A 6840-nucleotide genomic window follows, 5' to 3' on the forward strand; every position below is an offset into this window, starting at 1 on the left:
TGAATTTTAATACTTTTTTTAGTTCTATGAAGAATGATGATGGTATTTCGATGGGAATTTCATTAAGTTTATAAATGTTTTTTGGCAGTATAGTTATTTTTACAATATTGATTATATACATCCAAGGACATGGGATATGTTTCCATTTTTTGGTGTCATCTATAATTTCTTTTGGCAGTGTTTTGTAGTTTTCCTTGTAGAGGTCTTTCATCTTGGTTAGGTATAGTCCTATGTATTTTATTTATTATTATTATTATTGCAGCTGTTGTAAAAGAGATTGAGTTCTTTATTTGATTCTCAGCTTGGTCACTGTTGGTGTGGAGCAGTGATACTGATTTGTGTACACTTGTTTTGTATCCTGAAACTTTACTGTTTTCATTTATGATATCTAGGAGATGTTTGGATGAATCTTTAGGGTTTCTAGGTACATGATCATAGCATATATAGCAACAGTTTGACTTCCTCTTTACTGATATGGATGCCCTTTGTTTTTTTCTCTTGTCTGATTGCTCTGGCTAGGACTTCCAGTACTATGTTGAATAGAAGTGGTAAAAATTGGAATCATTGTCTTGCTCTAATTCTCAGGGGGAATGATTTCAACATTTCCCCACTCAGTACAATGTTGGCTGTGGGTTTTTCATAGATGGCATTTATTACCTTAAGGTAAGTCCCTTCTATACTGATTTTGCTAAGGTTTTTAATCATAAAGGTATGCTGTATTTTGTCAAATGCTTTTTCTGCCTCTATTGAGATGATCGTGTGATTTTTCTTCATGTGGTGTATCACAGTTTTTGACCTGCATAAGGTAAACCAATCCTGCATCACTGATATGAAACCCACTTGATCATGGTGTATTATCTCTTTGATATGCTGATGGATTCAGTTAGCTAGTATTTTGTTGAGGATTTCTGCATCTATATTAATCAGGGATATCAGTCTGTAGTTTCCTTTTTTGGTATGTCTTTTCCTGTTTTTGGTATTATGGTGATGGTAGCCTCATAGAATAATTTAGGGAGGAGTCCCTCTTTATCTTTTGGAATACTTTCAGTAGGTTTAGTACCTGTTCTTCTTTGAATGTCTGATAGATTTCAACTGTGAATCCATTTGGTCCTGGACGTTTTTTGTTGGCAATTTTAAAATTTCTGTTTCAATCTCACCACTTGTTATTGGTCTGTTCAGAGTTTTTATTTCCTCCTGGTTTAATCTAGGAGTGTTGTATATTTCCAGGAATTTATGCATCTCCTGTAGGTTCTCTAGTTTGTGTGCATAAAGGTGTTCATAGTAGCTTTGAGTGATTTCTGTTATTGGTCATAAATCTTTCATTTCTTTTCTAATTGAGCTTATCTTCTTCCTTCTTTTCTTTGTTATGCTCACTAATGGTCTATTGAGTTTGTTTATCTTTTCAAATAACCAGTTTTTGTTTCATCTGTTTTTTTTTTGTTATTTTGTTTTGTTTTGTTTCAATCATTGAGTTCTTCTCTGATATTAGTTATTTCTTTTCTTCTGCTGGATTTGCTTTTGGTTTGTTCTTGTTTCTCTAGTTCCTTGAGGTGTTAGCTTAGATTGTCTGTTTGTGCTATTTCAGACATTTTGATATAGGCATTTAATACCATGAACTTTCCTTTTGGCACCACCTTTGCTGTATCCCAGAGGTTTTGATAGGTTATGTCAGTATTATAGTTCAATTAAAACAATTTTTAAATTTCTCTCTTGATTTTATTGTTCAAAGATCTTTCAGGAGCACATTATTTAGTTTTCATGTATTTATATAGTTTTGACAGTTATTTTTGGAATTAATTTCCAGTTTTATTCCACTGTGGTCTGAGAGACTACTTGATATAATTTCAGGTTTCTTAAATTTATTGAGACTTGCTTTGTGGCCTATCATATATATGTTTTATCTTGAAGAATATTCCATGTGCTGATGAAAAGAATGTATATTCTGCATTTGTTAGGTAGAATGTTCTGCAAATATCTGTTAAGTCCATTTGTTTCAGTGTATAGTTTAAGTCCATTGTTTCTTTATCAACTTTCTGTCCTGATGACCTGTCTAGTGCTGTCAGTGGAGGACTGAAATCTCCCACCATTATTGTATTTCAATGTATTTTGTTTCTTAAGTCTAGTAGTAATTATTTTATAAATTTGGGAATTCCAGTGTTAAGTGCATGTACATTTAGGAATGTGATATTTTCCAGTTGGATGAATCTTTCATCATAAAATGTCCCTTTTTGCCTTTTTGTTTTTTACTGTTGTTCCTTTAAAGCCTGTTTTGTCTGATATAAGAATAGCTATTCCTGCTTGCCTTTTGTTTTTATTTACATGGAATATATTTTTCTACTCCTTTACCTTAAGTTTATATGAGTCCTTACGTGTTAGATGAGTCTCCTGAAGACAGGAAATTGTTGGTAGATTTTTATCCATTCTGCCATTCTGTGTCTTATAAGTGGAGCATTTAGGCCATTTACATTCAATGTTAGTATTGACTTGTGAGGAACTAATCTATTTATCATACTAGTTGTTGCCTGAACACCTTGGGTTTTTTTGATTGTGATATTGTTTTATAGGCCCTGTGAGATTTCTGCTTTAAGGAGATTTTATTTTGGTGTCTGTTGAGGTTTTATTTCAAGATTTAGAGCTCCTTTTAGCATTTCTTGTAGTGCTGACTTGGTAGCAGTGAATTCTCTCATATTTTTGTTTGAAAAAGATTTTACCACTCTTTATGAAGCTTAGTTTCACTGAATATAAAATTTTTGGCTGATAATTTTTTTGTTTGTTTGTTTAAGGGGGCTAAAGATAGCATGCCAGTTTTTCTGGCTTCTGGGGTTTCTGATGAGAAATCTTCTGTTAATCTCATTGCTTTTCCTTTTTAGGTTACCTGATGCTTTTGCTTCACAACTCTTAAAATTGTTTTTCCTTTGTCTTGACTTTAGATAACCTGATGACTATGTGCCTACATGATGATGTTTTTTGGGGATGAATTTCCAGGGTTTTCTTGGAGCTTCTAATATTTGAATGTCTAGATCTCTAGCAAGACCAGAGAAGTTTTCCTTGATTATTTTCTGAAATACATTTTCCAAACTTTTAGATTTCTCTCTTTCCTCAGGAACAGCAAGCATTCTTATGTTTGGTTGTTTAACATATTTTCACATTTCTTGGAGGTTTGTCTATTTAATTCTTTTTTCTTTGTCTTTGTCAGGTAAGGTTATTTTGAAATCCTTGTCTTCAAGCTCTGAATTTCTTTCTTCTATTTGTTTGAATTCTGTTCTTGAAACTTTCCAGTGTATTTTGCATTTCTCTAAGTGTGTCTTTAATTTCCAAAAGTTATGATTGTCTTTTCTATATGATATCTATTTCTCTGGAGACTCAACCACATGCTGTACTGTTTTTATATTTCTTTATTTTTAATTTTTTTTATTGCCATAGGTTTCTGGGGAACAGGTGGTATTTGGTTACATAAGTTCTTTAATGGTGTTTTGTGAGATTTTGTTGCACCCATCACCTGAACAGTAAACTGAATCCAATTTGTGGCCTTTTACCCCTCACCTTCTCACCCTTTCCCCCAAGTCCCCAAAGTTTATTGTGTCATTCTTAAGCCTTAGCATCCTCATAGCTTAGTTCCCACTTATGAGTGAGAGTATATGATGTTTGGTTTTTCATTTCTGAATTACCTTACTTAGAATAATAGTCTTCAGTCCCATGAAGGTTGCTGCAAATGCCATTACTCCATTCTTTTTTGCAGCTGAGTAGTGTTCCATTATATATTTATACCACAATTTCTTTATCCACTCATTGGATATGCATTTTGGTTGGTTCCACATTTCACAATTGCAAATTGTGCTGCTATAAACATGTGTGTGCAAAATCTTTTTTGTAAGTGACTTCTTTTCCTCTGGGTAGATATCCAGTAGTGGGATTACTGGATCAAATGATAGTTCTACTTTTAGTTCTTTAAGAAATCTCCAAACTGTTTTCCATAGTGGTTGTCCTAGTTTAGATTCCCACCAGTAGTGTAGAATTATTCCCTTTTCACTGAATCCGTGTCAACATGTATTATTATTTGATTTTTCTACTATGGCCATTCTTACAGGAGTAAGGTGGTACTGCATTCTGGTTTTCATTTGTGTTTCCCCGATCATTAGTCATGTTGAGCATTTTTTCATATGTATGTTGGCCATTTGTTTATCTTTTTTTGAGAATTGTCTATTCATGTCCTTAGTCCACTTTTTTGTGGGATTGTTTGTATTTTTTTTCTTGCTAATTTTTTTAAGCTCATTGTAGATTTCTGTATATTGGTCCTTTGTCAGATGGTTAGATTGTGAAAGATTTTCTCCCACTCTGCGGGTGGTCTGTTTACTCTGCTGACTGTCCCTTTTGCTGGGTAAGTTCTCTCTAGTTTAATTAAGTCTCAACTGTTTACCCCTTTTGCTGGGTAAGTTCTCTCTAGTTTAATTAAGTCTCAACTGTTTATCTTTATTTCTGTTGCATTTGATTTTGGGTTCTTGGTCATGAAGTACTTGCCTAACCCAATATCTAGAACTGGTTTTCTGATGTTATCTTCTAGAATTTTTATAGTTTCAGGTCTTAGAGTTAAGTCCTTGATCCATCTTGAGTTGATTTTTTGTATAAGGTGAGAGATGGGGATCAGGTTCACTCTCCTACATGTGGCTTGCCAGTTATACCAGCACCATTTGTTGAATAGGGTGTCCTTTCCCCACTTTATATTTTTGTTTGCTTTGTTGAAGAACAGTTGACTGTAAGTATTTTGCTTTATTTCTGGATTATCTATTTGTTCTGTTGTTCTATGTGCCTATTTTTATACAAGTACCGTACTGTTTTGGTGACTATGGCCTTATAGTATGGTTTGAAATCAGGTAATGTGATGCCTCCCAATTTGTTCTTTTTGCTTAGTCTTGCTTTGACTGTATGGGCTTTTTGTTGTTGTTGTTCTCATACAAATTTTAGGATTGTTTTTTCCAGTTCTTGGAAAAATGATGGTGGTATTTTTAAGGAAATTACATTAATTTATAGATGGCTTTTGGCAGTATGGTTATTTTCACAATATTGATTCTATCTATCCATTCACATGGGATGTGTTTCCATTTGTTTGTCATCTATGACTTATTTCAGCAGTGTTTTGTAGTTTTCCTTGTAAATATACCTTGGTTAGGTATATTTTTAAGTATTATTATTATTTTTTGCAGCTGTTATAAAAGGGGTTGAATTTTTTATTTGATTCTCAGCTTGGTCACTGTTGGTATATAGTAGAGCTACTGATTTGTGTATATTGATTTTATATCCTGAAGCTTGGCTGAATTTGCAACGTCTAAGGTTGACCAAATGTTCTAAGATTAACCAGATGGAACTTGCCTTCCTATGTCTAAGGTCAGCTAGATGACTTTGCCTTGTTCTAAGTAAGGTCAACCAGATAGCTCTCACCTTTCTATGTCCAAGGTTGATCAGATGGCTCTTGCCTTCCCATGTCTAAGGTCAATCAGATGGCTCTCACTTCCCGTTTCTAAGGAGGAACAGATGGCTATCACCTTCCCATGTCTATGGTGGACCAGATGTCTCTCACCATGCCATGTCTAAGGTTGGCCAGATGGCTATTGCCTTTCCATGTCTAAGGTCAACTAAATGGCTCTTGCCTTGCCACATATAAGGTCGACAAGATGGCTCTTGCCTTCACATGTCTAAGGTCTACCAGAAGGCTCTCGCCTTGCCATGTCTAAGGTCAACCAGATGGCCCTCACCTACCCATGTCTAAGGTCTACCAGATGGCTCTTGCCTTGCCTTGATGATGTGATCATATACCTAGAAAACCCTAAAGACTCATCCAAAAAGCTCCTAGAACTAATAAATGAATTCAGAAAAGTTGGTATTGATTTGTGTACATTGATTTTGTATCCTGAAACTTTGCTGAATTCATTTATCAATTCTAGGAGCTTTTTGGAGGAGTCTTCAGGGTTTTCTAGGTATACAATTATATAATCAGCAAGCAATGTCACTTTGACTTCCTCTTTACTGATATGGATACCCTTTGTTTTTTTCTCTTGTCTGATTGCTCTGGATAGGACTTCCAGTACTAGGCTGAATAGCAGTGGTAAGAGTGAGCATCCTTGTCTTGTTCCAGTTCTCAGAGGCAATCCTTTCAGCTTTCCTCATTCAACATAATGTTGGCTGTGGCTTTGTTCATAGATCACTTTTATTGCATTGAGGTATGTCCCTTGTATGTCAATTTTGCTGAGGGTTTCAATCATAAAGATATGCTGGATTTTGTCCAGTGCTTTTTCTGCATCTATTTAGATGATCATGTGATTTTTGTTTTTAATTATCCTTATGTGCTGTATCACATTTATTGATTTGTATATGTTAAACCATTCCTGCATCCCTGGTATGAAACTCACTTGATCATGGTGGATTATCTTTTTCATATGTTGTTGGATATGGTTGGCTAATATTTTGTTAAGGATTTTTACATCTATGTTCATCAGGGATGTTGGTCTTTCTTTTTCTTTTCTTTTCTTTCTTTTCTTTTCTTTTCTTTTCTGTGTGTGTGTGTGTGTGTGTGTGTGTGTGTGTGTGTGTGTGTGTGTGTTTTGAGACAGAGTCTCAATCTGTCACCCAGGCTGGAGTGCAGTCACTGCAACCTCCCCCTCCCAGGTTTAAGCAATTCTCTCCCTCAGCCTCCTGAGTAGCTGGGATTACAGGTGTATGCTACCATGCCCAGCTGATTTTTGTATTTTTAGTAGAGATGGGGTTTTACCATCTTGGCCAGACCTGACTTCTTGATCTACCTGCCTCGGCCTCCCAAAGTGCTGGGATTACAGGTGTGAGTCACTG

At 35.1% G+C, this 6840-nt stretch overlaps 1 long non-coding RNA gene across 1 annotated transcript; it reads left to right on the forward strand.

The window, feature by feature from the left end:
- Positions 1 to 463: 463 nt before the first annotated feature.
- On the forward strand, positions 464 to 6198 carry LOC108317599. Its single transcript, XR_001830819.2, has 3 exons — positions 464 to 548; positions 3040 to 3041; positions 6106 to 6198. It is a non-coding gene; the product is annotated as an uncharacterized LOC108317599 (long non-coding RNA).
- The last annotated feature ends 642 nt before the right edge of the window (positions 6199 to 6840 follow it).

This window comes from Cebus imitator, unplaced genomic scaffold, assembly GCF_001604975.1.
Source record: "Cebus imitator isolate Cc_AM_T3 unplaced genomic scaffold, Cebus_imitator-1.0 Scaffold204, whole genome shotgun sequence".
Lineage (NCBI taxonomy): Eukaryota > Metazoa > Chordata > Mammalia > Primates > Cebidae > Cebus > Cebus imitator.